We start from the raw sequence: 21,048 nt of genomic DNA, 5'->3' as shown, positions 1-21,048 counted from the left end.
GGATTTCTGCAAGGTGAGTATAATGGAGATGAGGGCGATGCAATGATGTGATTAACAAAACAAAGGGTGATAGCATTTAAGCTAGGTGTTGGGTGTTGATGCAAGAACATGCAGGGAGGAAAGAAACATCTAAAACATGAAGAGGTAGTATGACCTTTGGATTTTGTGTTCCAGGGGAATGGTTAGATAGTAGCCAAGGTGTCCGAGGTGACCGTAACAGGAAGGCAGAGTGGGAGGGTAGTTTCCTCACCATGTGCTGTAGAGAGAGAGGCTGGTGCAGTGGTCTGGGCTGGAAACAGCGGAAGTAAGAACAGCTCTTCCACTAACGGTGCTGGGGCGGGACTGCGGGGGGATCGTCCTCGGAGAGCTGGGTTTAGGTTAGAGCAAGAAGAGGAGGAGATTCTGAGAACAGTTTGGGAGTGGGAGGTACTCTGGCCACCAGGGATCCTAAGATCCAGTGGGCACAAAAGAAAGGATTTAGAAAATGGGCAGGAAATGGAGTTCCATTAGGGAAATCCAGAATAGAATGGATATTGGGATAAGGGTATGGGGTGATGAAGGCTATGGGGGCCTTGTAGTGACTCCCAGAAATGGGAATGAAGGTGTCATCCTGCTGGCCCCCAAGAGAGGCGCTGAGGCTGTGGGTGTTCGCCCTGGAGTCGGGCAGGGAGAGAGGGGCGGAACCCTGCCAGGACCAGACGGGCTTCTGAGCCCTTGTCCTCGTGTTCCCGTGACCTCCGAGGGGAGGGACGGCGTCGTGGTGCTGAGCACCACTGCGGGCAGCACCAGCCACCCTCCGGCCCAGGGTGTCCTGAGGGCCTCGCTCCTGAGAGCTCGGAGGTGGGGGCCACGATTGCCACTGTCTGTCTGGGACCGGAAGGGGTGGCACGGCAGGGGGTGAGGGAGAAGTAGAGCAAATGACCAGAGCAGCTCCTGAAGGGGTGCTGCTGGCGGTACTGGGCCCTTCTGGAGGGTGGCAGAGACGGTGGCTGATCCTTAGTAGGAGTAACAGCCGCAGTGCCGCCCAGGAGGAGTGTGATCCGTCGGGGCTGCGGAGTGACGGCCACGAGCAGTGTGAGGCCTGGGAGCCAAACACCTCTGCAGGGGGCTTGATGCCCAAGCCTAGTGATCTCCAAGGTTGGCGTGACCTGGAGAAGAAAGGGGTGTGTGTGTGTGTGTGTGTGTGTGTGTGTGTGTGTGTGTGTAAAAATATATGCATAATATATTTATGTATATTCCTATAAATCTGAATATCTCTTGAGAGAACAATGACTATGGACTATATATGTAGACAGTAACTCTGACGAGGCAAAAATCACGTGTGTTGCGTCTGTATCTTTCAATGTACGTATCATCGTGAGCTTGCACATTGCAAATATCTGGCTCTTGACCCAGGGCAACTCAGGTCTGTGCTTCTTTCTGCCTTTTCCAAGACACATAGCCAGCCACCCGGAGAGAGGTCAAAGTCTCTGAGTGCCCTTCAGCCTCAGTTGAACCTTCTCCACCAAGTAGTCGTATTCATTCACCTTCAGACCACCCCGCACTGAGCCGCACTCACCCTCACCCCTGATTGCTAAAAGGGCAGGACACTGTGGCCGTGGAGGCCCATTACTTGGCTGGCAACACAGGGAACATTTTTTTTCCCGTGATCAAATGAGATTCAGTTGCATGTCAAGGAAAAACAGCATCAGCAACTTGTGTCATTTAATAAAACCTTAAGTTACAACTGTCCTGAATAAGTTCCCTTAGAAGCTATTTTAAGTGGACAGCCCTTCCCCAGAAGCCCCGTGAGTGCAGAATAAGAGAAGTTAATTTTAGCAAGCACTTTTTAACCTACATTTGGGGACAAAAATGCCAGGAAACCTATTATATAATTGAAGTAAAAAGAAACCCATCAGGTGTGACAAAAAGCAGTCTGTCTCAAGTTACTGCAAATGGAAGAAATGATATACTGAGAGCTTGGTGTTTGAGAAGTCCAAGAGTGAGAAGCTTCATTTGCTGAGAAGGCCAGTGAGGGCTCCTGGATGTTCAAGGGCACTTGACACTCACGGCAGTGAGGCTGCCGGAATGTTCCTGTTAGATATTCACGGCCCCAAGTTAAATCAAGCCTTCATTGAAAACAGTATTTCCATACTGGAGTATGCAAATCCAAATCCCAGTTTATTCATACCAGAACCCCTAGGAGTTCTAGATCCGCTTTAGCCCTAAGCTCTTTGCAAACTAGAGGGATGAGCAAAAGGAGACCAAAGTCTTCCTGTCCCTTGCTGACCTGATTCAGTTTCAAGCTAACTGTCTGCATAGATATGTGACCCATTCTGTGCACGCTCCGTGGGACCCAGCCCTGCTCCTGTCCTCTGTCTCCTTCGCCCTTAGGTGGCTTCTTCTTCGGCACAAAGGGGCCAGCCCCTCACTAGTTGGGTGACCTCAGCCAGGCTGCAGGACCTCTCTGAAGCTCTTTCTCACCTATAAATGGGTTTGAAAACACCTATTTCCCATTACGGTTGAGTAAATCAAGTATGAAAAGTTAATATTTTGTAAATTAGAATATGCCATGTAAGTTTGAATCAGTCACTTTCTCCTTGAATATGATCTTCTGACTTCTTTGAAAACCAAACTGGCAACCGGATTCTGACCTTGGACTACTCTGCTTGAATTTAGGAACCATTTTCCTCCCTAATGGAACTGGGTTTCCCTGGCAGGTGTTGATTCTCTTACCCCGCTCCCAGGAGCTACGTTGGACACAGCTTCTCTTTCTCTGCTGCCTTAACTTCCTTCTTCAGGTCCCCATTGTTCCCTAAATGCTCTGCAAATGGCACCAAATTGAGTGTCCTTCTAGAAAGATTGCACAATACCAGCAACCCCTGCAATATAGGAAGTATGTGAAGAAAAGCGACATAAAAATGTTTGGCAATGTAATTTTATGATCTTTCCTATTCTTTCACTGAGGATCCACCACCTTGAGATAGGAAATATTGTCCCAGGTTTTTAGATGAAAAAACCGAGGTGTTTAGGTACAGACTATCTTTGCTTTACAATGATGTTTGTGCTTGAGTCAGGAAATCTAGGGTTTGTCCACAAGGCGTCAGCAGGTATCAGATGGCACACACAAGCTAGGTCACCGAAGAAAGTTTAATAAAGTTTAATAAAAGGATTATTCCCAAAGAGCTGGGGAGGGAAACCAACTAGGGAATGGTGCAGTACCCCCAGGCTAGTGACAAAAGGTAATTGTTACTGCTTTACGGGTGAAGGGCAAGAGAGAAATCTGCTATGGGCACTTAGAGAGAAATATATGGAAAGACTCCTGAACACAGTCCTTCAGGGAAACAGCCAGAGAAGTAAATTCTCCAGTTTCATTCTCCATTCTCCTGCCTTCTGAATCCTTGATCTCTTGCTGTTGCCTATCATTGACTAAACACAACAGAAGCCAAGGGCACAGAATAGGACAGGGATGAATGGAAAGTGGGTCTAAAGGGACAAATGAAAGATACACAGGGGGACAGTGATCACAATGCCTTCGAATCCAGATACCATTCCAGTCTTTCTCTGTGGCTTAATTAGCTTTTTATTTTAGAATAGTTTTAGACTCACAGAAAAAAGTGGAAAAAATAGTATAGTGAGTTCCTGTGTACCAAACATCCAGTTTCCCCTATCATTTCTTCACTTATTTTAGTACGGTGCATTCATCACAATGAATGAACTAATATTGATATGATATTATTAATTAAAGCGCATAGTTTACTTAAATTATTTATTTAAATTTACTTATATTTCCTTAGTTTTTATCCTTTTTTTTTGGTTTAGCATCTCATGCAGGAGACCACATTATGTTTAGTAGTCATGTCTCCTTAGATTGCTGTTGCCTGTGACCATTTCCCACGCACTGTCCCTAATCCCACCATCTGCCATCCGTGTACTTGTTCAATTCCAGTGTACGTGTATAGTGGCCTTTTAATCCTAACCCATACCCCCATGGGAAACTATCAGCTAGATTATAGTACTTCTGTAAAGTTCTTTTGACTTTACTATTACAGACTCCACTTATTTTCACAATCACTTAGGTCAGCACATTTTCCCACCTCTCCATTCAGTGAGGTTGTTTCACGCATTTGTAAGACGGTTGAATTGGCACATTCAGCATTCCATTCTTGGATCCTCTGACCTCTTAAACAATTACTGCATATATGAAAATTCACTCTTCATAGTGTAACACTCTTTGGGTTTCAACAAATGCAAAGTGTCATGTATCCACATTAATAGTATCATAGAGAATATTTTCACTGCCCTGAAATACCCCCTATGCTTCACATACTCAACTTTTCATCCCTGAATTCCCTGGAAATCACTGAGCTATTTGCCATGTCTTTTCCCACTGTGGCTTGATTTTCATTCTTAACTCTCTTTCACAGAGATGAAAATTTTAATTTTAATAAAGACCAACATAACAATTTTTTTGATGGATCATGCATTTGGTGTCATACATAAAATCTTATGACCAAACCTAAGATCTTGTAGATTTTTCACTTAGTTTCCTTCTAGGACTTCTGTAGTTTTGCATTATATTTAGGTCCATGATAGATTTTGAATGAATTCCCTATAAGGCATAAGGTATGTGTCTAGGTTAATGTTACTTTTTTTCTTTTTGCATATGGATATCCAATTATTCCAGGACCATTTATTGAAAAGACTATGTCTTATCCACTGAGTTGCCTTTGTACTTTTGTCAAAAATCAGTTGACTTAGAAGTAACAAATTAATTCAGCAAGTTGTAGTATACAGAATCAACTGAAAAATCAGTAGTGTTTGTACACAATAACAGTGAACAATCTAAGAAAGGAAATTAAAGCAATAATTCTATTTACAATAGCACCAGAAAGAATAAAATATTTAGGATAAACTTAACCAAGAAATTCAAAGGCTTATACACTTAAAAGTACAATTCATTGCTGAAAGAAATTAAAGAAGACACAGATAAATGTAAAAGCATACCATGTTCATGGATTGGAAGACTTAAAATCGTTAAGATGTCAGTATTACGTAAAGCAATCTATAGACTCAATGCAATCCCTAACAAATATCCCAAGGTATTTTTTTTTTTCAGAAATAGAGAATTCCAGCCTAAAATTCATATGGAATATCAAAGACTTCTTAATAGTCAAAACAATCTTGAGGAAGAAGAACATTGGAGAACTTACCCTTCCTGAGTCAAAACTTGTTACAGAACTACAATAATCAAAATATAGTGATACTGGCAAAACAAACAAACAAAAACAGACTTAAAGACCAATGGAATAAAATAGAAATCCCAGAAATAAACCCTCACATATGTGGCCAAATAATTCTTGACAAGGGTCATAAGTCCAGTTAATGGGAAAAGGACAACCTTTTCATCATATGGTGCTAGGAAAACTAGATATCCATAAGCTAAAGAAGTGGGAACCTTACCTTGTCCCATACACAAGAATTAATTCAAAATGGATCAAAGACCTAATCATAGAAGTTAAAACTATAAAACTCTTAGAGGATAACATATGGGAAATATTTCTGATAGATTTGACAGTGATTTCTTGGATATGACTTCAAAAGCACAGGCAACAAAATAAATGTAGATGCATATGATTTCATAAAAATTTAAGACCTTTGCACTGTGTTTTGTGCTGTGCAAAGGTAACCCACAGAATAGGAGAAACTATTTGAAAATCATGTATCTTATAAGGGATTAATATTCATACTATAAAGAAATCCTACAATTCAACACGAACGAATCACAAACAACCAGATTAAAAAATGGACAAGGACTTTAAAAGATATTTATCTGAAAGATATATAAAAATGGCCAGTAAGAACATGAAAAAATGCTCAATATCACTAATCATTAGGGAAACGCAAATAAAAATGATAGCAAGATACTATTTTCTACTATTAGGATGGCTATTATTTAAAAAAAGACCAAATAACAAGTGTTGGTAAGGATGTGGAAAAATTAGAACCTTTGTGCATTGCTGATGGGAATGCAAATTGGTGCAAGCATGGCAAATAGTATGATAATTCCTAAAAAAATTAAAAAAAGAATTACCATATTATCCAGCAATTCTACTCCTAGCCCAAAATAAATGAAGGGATTCTAACAGATTCTTGTATACCAGTATTAACAGATGCATTTTTTACAAAAGCCAGAGGTAGAAAATCCTAATGTCTATGAATGAATGAATAGATAAAGAAAATGCGGCATATACATACAGTGAAATATTATTATTCAGCCTTAAAAAGGAAGGAAATTTTGACACATGCTACAACATGGGTGAGCCTTAAAATCATCACGCTAAGGGAAATAAACAAGATGGAAAAGAACGAATATTGTATGATTACACATGCGAGGCACCCAGAATAGTCAAACTCATGGAGATAGTAGAAGAGTAGATATGAGAGGTGAGAGAAAGACATAATGGGAAGTTGTTGTTTGATTGACACAGACTTTCAGTTTGGGATGCTGTAGAGGTTTTGGAGATAGAAGGTGGTGATGGTTCCACAACAGTGTGAATGTAATTAATGTCAGTGAGTTGTACACTTAAAACTGGTTAAAATGGCAAATTTTAAGTCACGTATATTTTACACAACTGAAAAAAATGAAAAATGAATTAGTTGACTATATTTGTAGGGGTCACTTAATGAGTTATTTTGTTCCACTGATTTGTGTGTCTGTTCTCTTACCAATACCACTCTGTCTTGTTACTGTAACTTTATAGTAAGTCTTGCAATTGGGCCGTGCTCGTCTCTAACCTTTTTCTGTTGTAGTTACTGCTGCTGCTGAAACTCTTCTCCTCCTAGTCCTCCTTTTCTTTCTCCCTCTTCTTCTTCTTTAGCATTGTGTTAGCTATCCTAGGTCTTCTTCCATTCCATATAAACTTTACAATTAGTTTGTTTCTATCAACAAACGAGCTAGTTGAGATTTTGATTTGAACTGCATTGAATCTCTAGATCAAGACACAAATAAATGGGAAGCCATACAATGTTCATGGATTGGGGGTACAGTATTGTTAAGATGTCACAACTACCCAAAACTATAGACTATAGTTTTTTAGATCTATAGACTAAATGCAATTTGCAATCCCTAACAGATTGATGAAGTGTTCTTCTATTTATAATTTGCTGAGAGTTTTTATCATGGATGGGTTTTGATTTTGTCACATACCTTTTCTATGTCAGTTGATACGATCATATAATATTTATTTTTTAGCCTGTTGATATGTTAAATTCCATTGATTTATTTTTGGATATTAAAACAGTCTTGCATAGCTAGAAAAATGTCATTTAGTTGTAATATTAATGATTCTTTTGTTAAATTATATTTTCTAGTTTGCTAATATTTTCTTAATGATTTGTATCTGGGTTGATGAGATATTCACCTGGAATTTTTCTTTTTTCTACTATACTTATCTGATTTTGGTAGTGAGGTAATGCTAACCTCATAGAATGAGTTAGGGAATATTACCTCTGCTTCTATTTTCTGGAAGAGATTATGGAGAATTGATATTATTTCTTCTTTAATGTCTAGTAGGTTTCAATATCTAATCATTATGTCCTGGCACTTGTAAGTTCTTTTTGAAAGTTATTATCAATTAAATTTATTTCACAGATATAGAACCACTCAAGTTATTTCTCCTGTGAGTTTTGGCACTTTGTGTTTTTCATGTAATTAGTCCAAGTTTTCAATTTTTGAATGGTATAGACTTGTTTGTAATTTATTATCCTTTAAACATCCATGAGATCAGTAATGATGACCTTTCTTTCACTTTTTAATATTGACAATTTATTTCCACTCTCTTGTTTATTAGCTAGTTTGCCTAGGAGTTTATCAATTTTATCAGTCTTTTCAAAGAATCAGCTTCTGGTTTCATTGATCTTCTCCATTATTTTCCTGTTTTCAGATTCATTGATTTATGCTCTAATTTTATCAGCTATTTTCTTCTGCTTTCTTTAAGCTCAATTGCTATTCTTTCTCTAGTTTCCTAAGTTGGTAACTTAGGTTATTGATTTTAGATCTTCCTTCTTTGTCTAATACATGTATTTAGTGCTGTGAATTTCCCTCTGAGCATTGCTATTGCTACATCTCACAAATTTTGATAGGTTGTATTTTCATTTTAATTTGATCTGAAATATTTTAAGTTTCTTTTAAGAATTCTTTGACTTATGGGCTATCTAAAATTGTATTGCTTAATTTCCAAGTATGTCCAGCTATCTTTCTGTTACTGATTTCTAGCTTGATTACTACTTGTTCTAAGAGTATACTTCATATAATTTTCATTCTTTTAAATTTGTTAGTGTGTTTCATGACTCAGAATGTGCTCTATCTTGGTTACAATTCTGTATGAGAACACTATTCCATATGAGGTAACTTACACTGAGAAGACTGTATATTCTGTTCATGTTGGATAGAATTTCCTACAAATGTCAAGTTAAATTAATTGATAGTGTTATTCAGATCATCTATATCCTTATCGATTTTCCGATTTCTTGGCTTACCAATTGCTGACAATGTTGTTGAAATATCTATAATGGTGGATTTTTCTATCTTTTAATTCTATCTGGCTCTTCCTCATGTATTTTGATGCTCTGTAGTTAGATGCATACATGTTTAGGATTGTATGTCCTCTGGGAATTGACCCCGTTATGATTTTTTTAATGTCCCTTTTGCTCTCTGATTATCTTCCCCTTTCTGAAGTTAGCTTTGTCTGGAATTATTATAGCTATTTCAGATTTCTTTTGATTAGTGTTAGCATGGTATGGCTCCTTCTATCTATTTTTTTGTGTGCATATTTTTATTGTGTTTATAAATAATAATTGTGTATATATAAATATAATGATGTATACAGATAGATATAGATATAAAATCATAAAATTTACCATTTTAAGCCTACAATTCTGTGGCATTAAATACATTCACATTGTTCTGCAAGCACCACCACCATCTGTTCCTAGAACATTTTCATCTTTCCCAACTGAAGCTCTGTATCTATTAGGCACTAACTCTCTGTTCTTTCCATTCCCTAGCCCTGGAAACCATTATTCTACTTCCTGTCTCTACGAATTTCCCTGCTCTAGGTACTTCATATAATTAGAATCACACACTTTATTCTTTGTGTCTGGTTTATTTCACTTATCATAATGTCAAGTTTCATCCATATTGTGGCATGTGTTAGAATTTCCTTTCTTCTTAAGGATGAATACTCCTGTAGTGTATGTATAAGCCACTTTTCTTTCTTCAACCATCTCTCGATGGACACGTGGGTCTCTCTACCCCTTTACTTTTAGCCAACCTAAATCTTTTTATTGAAAGTGAGTATCATTAACAACATATCGTGAGGGCTTGTTTTTTAAACCTGTGTATGTTGACAATCTCTGTCTTATAATTTGTGTATTTAAACCATTCGTACTTAAATGATTGTGCATATAATTGGATTCATATCTACCATATTGTAACTGTTTTCTATCTATTACATTTGTTCTTTATTTCTTATTTCCTCATTTTTTTCCTTGCCTTCTCTGGTTTTAATTGAGCTTTTGATATAATTCTATTTTATCTCCTCTCTAGCATATACATTATACATCTTAATAAATTTTAGTGAGTTTTCCATGGCTTATAATATATATTTATAGTTACTTTAACTCCATCTTAAGTAACCATATTAACAACATATCGTGAGGGCTTGTTTTTTAAACCTATGTATGTTGACAATCTCTGTCTTATAATTTGTGTATTTAAACCATTCGTACTTAAATGATTGTGCATCTAATTGGATTCATATCTACCATATTGTAACTGTTCTCTGTCTATTACATTTGCTCTTTATTTCTTAGTTCCTCATTTTTTCCTTGCCTTCTCTTATAATATACATTTATAACTACTTTCACTCCACCTTAAGTAACCCTTTACTACTGCATATGCAGTGTGGTACTTATAACAGAAAATTCCTCACTCTGCCTCTCATCCCTGTGGCACTGCTATAGTCACTTAGGATATCATTGCTATTATTGTTTTAAACAAAGTTATCTGTATTGATTTCTTTTTAGTTAAAAAGAAACCATATGTAAAAACACCTATATCCTGTCAGCTGTGTGATTTAACACACTTTAAAATATTAGTCACCATAAGGTTATTGAACCATCTCCCTTTCTAAATTGAAACCGTGTCATTTCACACTAAAAACAAAGATGACTGATAAAATAATTTGTTTGCCAATGTTGTTTTTCAGACAACTGGATTGGTTGATTTTCCATGACTGCCCAGAGTGACCATTTGCAAGTCAATGTTAAGGTCTATTGATTCCATTTTTTTCAATCCAATCCAGACATTATGTTGACTAGAATAAATGGACCATGTCTGGATATTTTAGTAGATATGACAGGCATATCAAATTGATCATTCAGCAATAAATCGTTTGCTATGTAAGCAGTTCCCAACTTAGAAATGGGTGCGGTTCCAAAAGTTCTTTCTAAACGAGGTGTTTGAAACTCAGAATGCAAAACCAAAAAAATATTAATTTAAAAGGGGAAGAAAAATATTAAGTTCCTAACCAGGCTTTTACACACAAACTTGATTAACTTATGTCTTATGTTTCTAGCCCTGGAGAAAGCATATATTTTGAATTGTAATCTGGGAAACTGAGGAATGCGTACATTCATGAGAGACAAACACTGAATATAATTGCTTAAATGTGACATAACTTTTTTTTCCTTAATGAAGTTTTACACTGATATTTCAGGATGGTCTATCTCAGTGATTCAGAGGTCCAGGTTCTGTCCTTCTTCACAGCTCTTCAATTTTCAGTGCCTGGCTTCCAAGATCGCTGAGTTAATCTGCCTGCAGGTGAGGGATGGGAAAAGTTCATGTTAATGGGGTCCAGTTTGAGGAAAGGGGACCAAGGGAAAGTGGGTGAAAAGGTTGGCACTCAATTCTAGCCTAATAGGCAGCTGAGGTGAAAGCAATCAGAAAACTTAGTTTTTAATCTTATTTGATCTGCCAGCAACACTTGACCTCTTGATGTCTCTTTTTCTTGATATACCATCTTGGTCTCCACTTACACAGGCCTCTTCTGTTTTTTCTGCTTTGCCTTCCTTTTTGTCTTCTTGTGTTGTTTCTTCTTAGAGCTTGGTTCTAGGCCCTCAGCACTGTTCACTCTCTATTTTCCACTAGGTGATGATATCCAGATTCACACGTCCAGTTATCACTTTTGGGCAGATGATTCACCAACTTCCTTCTCCAGCCCAGAATGCCCCTCTCTATAGACCCTGTTTATACAGCTTCGTGCTTAGTAACTCCTCTCAGAAGTCTCGAAGGCCCTTTAAACTCAGCACATCCCTAGAAACCTTATACTCCCTCCCTCACTTGTACTATGTCCTCAAGCCCAGTGTATTCTAATGACTTTCAGAACCTTGCTACTCAAAGTGTGGTCCAAGGACCAGGAGATGCCGCTGTGTGAGGCTTGTTAGAATCATTGAGTTCTAGGTCTATCTGCAGCCTTCTTGCAAATTCTGAATCAGAATTTACATTTTAGCAAGATTCCCAGGTGATTCAGATGCACATTAGAATATGAGAGGCACTGTAACGAAAGACTCTCAACTCTATCCATCTGTCTTCATCCTTATTTCCAGTCCCCTTGTTACCATTGTCTCTCACCTGCATTTCAGTACTAGCTTCCTAATTTAGCTACCCTCATATATGGTTGACCCCTTTGTATTAATGTTCTATCCAGAATCAGACATTTATTTTCAAAATGTAAATAAGATTATTTCACTACTTATTTGAAAGAGTATCTTTAGATAAAGACCCAAATCCTCGACTGACTTACAGACTTTGGAAGTCTGTACCTTGTCTAATTAGACATGTCTGATTTCCTAATCAGAGGGGAAAAATGTCCATCAAAACTGAGTATCCAACAGATTTTGAAGCAGATTATCCTGCACTGATGAGAAGGCTGGACCGCGAAGGGCCCTTAGAGCTCTGAGGCTTTCCCTTAATTCAGTTAACCCATGTATCATCATGAGCACGTCAGTGAGAAAATCATGCACGCTAAAGACTGGGTTTACTTTCCTCTTAAAAAAATGAAAGCATTGCCTAGTTAAGGGTCTACAGCCTCAGAGTATTTTCCCAGGTATTATTAATGGCTGATGAGTTCACATTTGAGAAGGCCAGTACCGATTGCTGAGACACAATATTTGAGTCGACCCACATGGAATGAATAGCAGCAATTTAATTTGAAAAAATTTAGATCATAAACACCTGTTAATGAAAAATAGATGGCATTTCTTGGCCTTAGTCACCAAAAGTAGCTGTTTGCATTGATTAAATGAGTTCGATAATCACTTTCTCAGTCAACAAATCTGTATTGAGCATTTGCTGTGGACAGAGACTGTGCCAGGAGCTGTCGCTACAAAGCGCCCAAGAAAGGAGCAGCCCCTTCCTTCACACAGTGTGGAGTGGAGTGGGAGGGACGCTGAGCAGGTAACGCGCGCTTAGCAGTGGTTGCTCTTCATTGTTTTTTCCAGTTGGAGGCTTGATTTTAGTTCTTGTATTAACTTCCTGGAGTTGTCATAACACAGACTGGGTGGCTTCAACAACAGAAATGTGTTCCCTTGGAGTTCCGGAGGCCAGAAGTCCAATATCAAGGTGTTGGCAGGTGCGTGTCTTCCGAAGGCCTCACCCCTAGGCTTGTACTTGGACACTTTCTCTATATTTCACAGGATTTTTCCTCTGTGTATGTCTGTGTCCAACTTTCCTTTTTTATAAGGACACCAGTTATATTGGATTAGGGCTGCCTCTAAGACCTCGTTAACCTTAATTACCCCATCTCCAAACATAGTTACAGTCTCAGGTATGGGTGTTTAGGACTTCAGCATATGAAGATTTTTTGCGGGGAGGGTGTGGTACAATTCAGTCCATACAGTGCTTCACTATTCCTAGAAAACTTACTATCCAATGAAAATATGTGACCTATACTAAAATGTAAAATTTCCCTGTAGTCACATTATAAAATGTTAAACAAACACATGAAAATATTTTGACTAATGTAATTTATTTAGTGTAATATATCCAGAATAGTCTTTCAATGTTTAATCAATATAAACAATTATTAATGAGATATTTCATGTTTTTGATACTAACTCCTTGAAATCCAGTGTGTATTTTACACTTACAACACATTTTAATTCCAGTACTAGCTTTTTATCAGAAGTACTTGATCAATATGCAGAGTTAATAGAATTTACAGTGGGACAAATAGATTTACATAGCCATGGTGTTCCAAATAGCCTATCAGACTTTTCCGGTGCCTGAATCAGGTATCCATTTTTAGATTTAAATTAGTTTGCATTAAATAAAAATTAAGAATTTAGTTCCTCAGTTCCTCCAGCCACATTTCAAGTGCTCGGCAGCCACAGGTAGGTAGCAGCTACCGAACGGGACAGCGCAGATCCAGAAGCTACGTGCCGCTGGCATGCGAAACAGTGATGCTCTGAAAGGCCAACCTCTCTCAACAGCCACATGCTCTAATATTAACCACGCTTTTTACGGTGAAACGCCATGAACAGGAAATCCCCTCCTGACCCTTGGTAAGACAAATGGATTAAAAAGAAGTATTTAATACTCTCCAACTGCTTCTGGTTTGAAGTAGTCAAACTACCTTTTTAGATCCTGGTTAGCTTTTCCAGCCTCTCCCAGGAGGCTTATTACAGACCATCTCAGGGATGTCTTAGCCTGGGCTGTGAGCCGGAATCTTCTCTGTTTGCTGCCTGCCTCCCCCCACCCCCAACCCCCACTGGGTGTGAATGAGGATCCGCACAGCCGGAGATCACATCCTCACAGCATGAGGCTCCCGCCTCCTCCAATCCCTCTCTTCTCAATCCCTGCATCCCATTCTAGGAGGAATCCTGGGAAGGGCATCTTTGTGGCAGGCTGGAAAATGGCCCCAGGGTCCCAGGCTTCTGTTCAGTGAGGTCCCTGAGGTTCTCCGACCCACCTGATGGTCCACGCATTTGCTCTCTGGGACTGTGTCCTAGTCCACAGGGAGACATTTCAGGGATGTGAAAACTCAGTGGTCCTTCTAAGACAGTAGGTCGTTGGAAGTGACACCATGGAGAAAGGGACAGATCTATATAAATGTTCTTTCTTCCCCAAACTGTCCCAGCTTAGTTAATAAGAATTTCCAAGTAAGTTTTTTGTTTCTATGAATGGGTTCGCTTCTCTTTTTAGGCACTCAAAGAAGGAAACTCCCACACACAGATGATGGTTTTCAGAACCAGGGAAGCAAAAAATGCAAAATTCAGTCTTAGACTTTTCCAGTCCACCAAACCAATGTTGAAATATCATTCAGTTTGGGGCCATCTATTCAATTAAAGCCAGGCACTGTTTTCCATGCTTAAAATATATCAGCGGGTGAAACACAGAGATTTCCCCCATCCTCATGGTGCTTACATTCCAATGGGAAAGACAGAGAATAAAAAATATTAAAAGTTATATTAACAATAGTAATAAATACTATAAAGAAAATAAAGGAAAGGACAGAGAATGCAAAGAGATAGGGCATAGCTGTTCATTTCTTTCCCAACAAGTATTTATGTCTCATCTACTCTCTGCTAGGTCCTGCACTATGTTAGGAGATGTGGAAGGATAAAATGTTGAACCAGACATAGCTCCTACCCTCAAGGATTGGATTTTTGTCTATTATTAACATTTACATTTTAAGTATTTTGCCATGTCCTCAGAATTTTTTGAATCCTATCATGCATTTTCTTTTTCTCCAAGAACATCTAGTAATATGTCCATAATGATGTTTAATAAAACTTTATGTTGAAAACAATGAATGAACGAATAAGTGATCATGTGGACATCTATTAAAAGGGGTGTTGCTATGAACCTGAGGTAGTAACATCAACCATACTGTGTTTTGCTATAGTAGAAAAAAAAAAACAATGGATTAAAAACTACAAAATCTGGATTCGTTATCCCATTCACTTCTTACTTACTTTGTGACCTTGGGCACATCTTTAATATCTTTGAACTTAAATTTCTCTGTCTGTAAATGGGGCTTATAATTGTTGCTAAACACAATGTCTCTGAAGAGCAAATGTGAAAGTTTTTCTTACACTCTAATGCTCTAGACCACGTTAAGAGATTATTATGCGCACTAATGCATCCCTTCATTGGTGTGGCTAATTGAATATCAACTCTGCTGAAGGAAATTAAAATTAAACAGGCTGCATTGGACAATCCAATGTAGAAGCTTAGCGTGGCAGGGGTTTGCATTAAGCCAAACATAGCAAAAGGAGACCCCGCCGGAGAAAAGCACTTAGATTGTGCTGCTAATTAGTACTTTTCCTTCAGGAGGTGGAATCTTCTCTCCCTTTTACAGATCAAATTACTCATATACCCCTACAAAAAAGCATGTCAAAGTCAAAAGTGTAAGCAGTCCCAGTGCGATTTGCAGTGGGAATGGCTGCAGTGAGCAGTTAGCACACCATTAATTCTCAATTAAGTGCCAATTTGCACATTGCTAGGAAACAATTGCAAATTCTTTGTTTCTCCCCTTTAAGATGTCATTTGATTCCAGGAGAGCCAAAAATCTACTGGGAAAGGATAAATAAAGACAACTAGAGATAAAATCAGGTTGTGCCAAATATCAGAAAGACGTCTCCCACATTACCAACTCACTGAATCCGTTCCTGACAGCAGTCTAATAAGACACAGGGGTGACGTAGATGTTTATCATAATCCAGATTGGCAAGAGCAAATCTCATCTTCACTAGGAGTTTGCGGTTGAGAAATTCTCTGTCCAACCTGAAGCTAGAAATTGGGAATTTCTACTGCAGAGAAGAATGTCTTTTTTTTTTTTTTCCGACATGGATCAATCGTCTGTATAAATCCCAGGGCTACAACTGCCTGATACTCCACTCTTGGAGCCTGTCAAAAGTCAGTCAAATTACTTGCTTTTTGTGGGAAAGGACCTAGTGGCAGCAACGTCCCCCTTTATATTGCTCGCAGGACCTGTGCTTCTATGCAGGCTCAGGAAGGCGGAAATGGATGGTGCAACCAGGTCCCCACATTAGTATATCTCTTTCTCACCCCAAATGCACCAAATACGAAGCTCTATCATAATTTTTTGCTTCTTTGTATTCATTGCATCTCTGTTTTGGACACAGGACTGAAGAGTAGAAAGGAAATACAGATCTGCTTTCCAAAGACTTACCATTTCAGTGGACAGAAAATGCACAGGACATGATGCACTCAGGTCCCCAGCAAGGTGGTCCCACGGGTGCTGGGTGGTGCCTAGAAGCTGCTCAGCAGCAAAAGCAGTAGGCTGGTGCTAAGCCTCCATTGACAGTCCTGAGCTGGAGGGAAGAAGTCAAGAACTGTCCGATGGCTTAGTGCCTGCTTCTCTCTCACATCTCCTGGCGGCTCAGCTACTCTTCTAGGCACTGACCCCTGGTCTGGTTTTGTCAGCCCCGTATTTGGGAACTCCTGTGTTGTTCTTATCTTCTAATGAACTTCTGAAACGGCACGCTGTTTTTTTTCTCAGGCTTCTTCCTCTGCACTTGCCTTGTGATTTGAGTATCACCCTGATATTGCCCATCAATTATTTTCCTCTTACTGTGAATTCCTGGATTTGATCTTATAAGAAGCTGGACAGCACATTCTGGCAATATTTGTGTTCCTGGAAAACTTAGGATCCTTAGTAGTAACAGGCAGGGCCGCATCTTAGTGCAAGGTGGCCAAGCCCTCCTAGAAGTCGTCTGAGACTTTTTAAGATAGTCCTTGTGTTTTTCCAGGGTGGCAATAGAATGGCATCCACTTTGTTTTAGTTGTTCTGGAGCTAAGCTGCTCCCTTCTTCCTTCTACGGGGAGGTCATACAAAGATATCGTGAGTCAAAATATCATGAGTCCCGTTCAATGCCAAACAGCTGGGTATTTTATACACCAAGCACGCTGCTCTTCCTCTTGGGATGGGTAACGCTTCTCGCCTGCCTCTGGGAAAACCGGACCAGAAAAGGACTCAAACAGTGGAGCAATGAAGAGAGTTGAGAACTTTTGTTCAGCAGTTTAACCTAGTTTTGCCGAAGTATCATACTGGGAAGTCAGCACTGGTGCCTCCCGAAGGCCGATTGAGTATTCAGGAACAGCGGTAGCCTTGGTAATTTGAAGCCCACGTTGTCAGGCCCGTGCACGGCCTCCCCCATCTCTGCTACCATCACTAACTCATTTGTATACCCGTTGTGTCTTCACAGAGGTGGCAGGTTGCAGTGACAGAGGTTAGCTGTTGTCAGCGAGACAAGGTTTTAGTTCAGTGTCTTTGCTGTGTTAGATGCTTTCTGGTGTGTGTTAATATGAAGTGCCAAAGCCCTCATATTTCTTGTCTACTCTTCTACACCCATTCTCGTGCCTCTATCTAAGACAACCCAGGAAGCATATGTGTAAGATAAAAACACGTATCAAATCACTCCATAGCTGCTGGATGACCGACTAGAAGAAAGTCACTTGCTTTAATCAGTGGGTTCTCGCTGTGCTGTTTGTTTTTGTGCTTTCCCGTGTATTCAGTTAGGACTGCCTGTGAAAGGGGCTGAGTAACCACAGGACCTGCTGGAGTGATTTGATGGCCCCTAGGAAAGGCTCTTTGCCTAAAATTATCTCCTGGAATGCCTGCTAAATTAGCCTATATGAGTAAGTGGTTCTCACTTTCAGGCTTCATCACACGTTATACCTTTTGATTTTCATAGCCATCAGAAGACGTAAGTATTATTATGATTTTAATTTGACACATGGGAAAATCAATCATCAGAAATATTAATGACCAGCCCAAGGTCATTCAGATAGCAAATGCCAAAGCCTGCACATATATTCATGTTCTTTGACACTAAACCTCATGTTTTGTCTACTCTCTCCTCCTCAACCATTAGAGAACCATTCCTTCAGTATTATTAAGAGGACACTGCAAATGCACATATCCTCGTATTGTCCTTACTCCTGTCTCATATCTTGGATATCTGGTTTCTTGCTACTCAAAATGTGGTTCATGGTATGTAGCACTGAAATTGTCTGGGACCTTGTTAGACATGTCAGCCTCCAGCCAAGACCAACTGAGAAAGAGCAGGGGGCAGTGTGCAAGGGGAGACCGGGAAAACGGGGGTTCAGAAGTGCCGAAGTCAAACTGGAACCAGGTCATAATTTTTTTCCTGGAGTGGTCCACGATTCCTTGCAAGAATTTCCTTCAAGTGGAAATACTCTCTTCCACATCCCCAAATGCCAGGCAACTGAAGAGGCTTGTCTAGCTTGGGGCCCAGCCTCTTAACGTAGAGTTTTATTTTTTTATTTTTTTTATTTTGGTATCGTTAATGTACAATTACTTGAAAAACATTATGGTTACTAGACTCCACCTATTATCAAGTCACCCTCACATACCCCATTACAGTCACTGTCCATTAGCATAGTAAGATGCTATAGAGTCACTACTTGTCTTCTCTGTATATACTGCCTTCCTGTGTCCGCACCCCCCCCGCTACATTATGTGTGCTAATCGTAATGCCCCATTTTTCCCCTTATCCCTCCCTTCCCACCCATCCTCCCCAGTCCCTTTCCCTTTGGTAACTGTTAGTTCATTCTTGGGTTCTGTGAGCCTGCTGCTGTTTTGTTCCTTCAGTTTTCCTTTGTTTTTATGCTCCACAGATGAGTGAAATCATTTGGTACTTGTCTTTCTCCACCTGGCTTTTTTCACTGAGCATGATACCCTCTAGCTCCATCCACGTTGTTGCAAATGGTAGGATTTGTTTTCTTCTTATGGATGAATAATATTCCATTGTGTATATGCAACACATCTTCTTTATCCACCCATCTACTGATGGACACTTAGGTTGCTCCCATTTCTTGGCTATTGTAAATAGTGCTGTGATAAACATAGGGGTATATATTTCTTTTTGAATCTGAGAACTTGTGTTCTTAGGGTAAATTCCTAGGAGTGGAATTCCTGGGTCAAACGGTATTTCTATTTTGAGCTTTTTGAGGAACCTCCATACTGCTTTCCACGATGGTTAAACTATTAACCTAGAGTTTTATCCTGCCTTTTCAGGAGCTGAAGCAGATTTGATGGAATTCGTGTGTCTTGCCCCATTTTCCTGATTTGATTGAATCTCGTTTAGTGTAGCATTTGGATCAATGATGTAGTGTTAAGTAGCAGTTAGACATTCTTGTACTCAACTTCCACAAATGAATGCTATCTCAGAGGTGACAAGACAAAGGGTGAAAGCTGGAGGAATAAACTGTCAAGCTTGAGGATAAGAAAAATTGAACACAGAGAGGGAAAGTTATTCTCCATCTAGGCCTTCTTAAGGAAAACATGGCGAGGATAGTAAAGGTGGACCAGTTCGCACTCCAAGGACATGAGTGAGATGGGCTCCGTTTCTCCATGATCAAGTATTCCTTCCTATTATTAGGCCAATATGACCCTTGTTTGAGGCTCAGAAAATGTGGTTGCCATATGTGTGTTTGATAATGACCATACTAATCCTCTGCCATGATCAAAAGTGCTCTGGGAAGTTTCACAAGCAGTGGTCCTGGTTCAGATGAACTGCGCATCAATCTTGTCCAGTTTGCTTGAAGCCAAATGGTGTTTGCAAAAATGCTGGCTGTTGTTAGAAGAAGTAAGTTATTAGACATGAGCATTATCTGCATCTCTACAAATTCAAAGGCCCGGGGTGGATGTTAATTAGAAACTTGTAAGTGAGGAGCTGGGGGCAGGAGTTAGAGCACATTTCTTCTTAAGTGGGTGCAGGCCTGGAGGGAGTAAGGGGTCCAGTCTGGATTGTAGCTTCTTTTGACTATTTTTGGTTCATCAGGAAGGGTGGACTCTGTCCCACAGAGGGAAATATGTGGCCGTGTGGACTCTGACCCATATAGGGAAATACGTGGCTGTGTCTGATGAAGGAAGCGAATATCAAAGAAAATCACTCATCTCTCAGCTCAGAAGCCATCAAGTAGTTACACCCAGGTGGAGAGCTGAGGCTGGACGGAGGCTCCGGATGTCAGGCCGCCTGGTTTGGCTGGCCGCCGGAGGGCATTGCCAGCAGGGGCTGGTAACTTGCACAGTCCTCTCCAGCTGTTCACCCCTTTCTTCTGCTTTTTTACTCTGCAACTCATCACTTCTTTACTTTCCTTTTGCGCTCCCTGCTCCTCCCCAACCCAACAATGTGCTTTTTTCTATCCAGAGGCGCCCCCCACAGCACAATTTCTGCTGCAACAGCAATTCAGATCACTCACTACCCTGGGGCCGCCTCATCTTTGCTCTCTGGGGTTGATAAATATGTATAGTTCTGGCATGAAAGGAACTGGGTGTAATCACTGGAGACTTCTCAGAGTGGAAACATCAGTGCTCTTTGCAGACACTGCCTAACTGAGAACAGCTTGAGGAAAGAAGTTCTGTGAAGTAAGGAAGCAGGGGAAATAGCTAGAAAAATGGGAGGAAAAAGGGAAATATGGGGAGAGATATCTTTTATGCAAAGTGTGACAAACCCACCAGTATTCATAGTTTTAGAAAACTCTCCTGGGACATGAACATTTTTTCTACACTAAGTACAGTAGTTGGGGAATAGGGGCATCCTGAAAACGGGCTTGTTACAGGTTTATTTTCTCTGTATTTGTGAAAAAGTAAGAACATGTTACAAATCTGGGAGTATAAAGAGGGTTTTCTGGGGGCTTCAACAGCTGATTTAGGAGATCAACTCTGACTTTTCAGACAGACACAGTATTTAGTGCCAAGTGTTAGTTAATTATAAGTTGTTTACTTATAAAAAGTCTAAGAAAAAAATATTTTTAGGGGCAAAACACCTCAATATTCAGTTATCAAATGATCCCAGTAGTGCATATATTCAAATGCAGTCAGTTTTCCATAAAGTATAGTATTCAGTATCTTCCATACTTTAGCTTTCTTCAGAGTTGGTTTGACTCAGTGATCTATAATTTTCCCAGAAACGGAACAATAGCTCAAGTATTACAGTGAAAATCAGCTCATC

This window comes from Manis pentadactyla, chromosome 19 (assembly GCF_030020395.1).
Source record: "Manis pentadactyla isolate mManPen7 chromosome 19, mManPen7.hap1, whole genome shotgun sequence".
Taxonomy (NCBI): domain Eukaryota; kingdom Metazoa; phylum Chordata; class Mammalia; order Pholidota; family Manidae; genus Manis; species Manis pentadactyla.
This window is presented reverse-complemented; position numbering follows the sequence as displayed.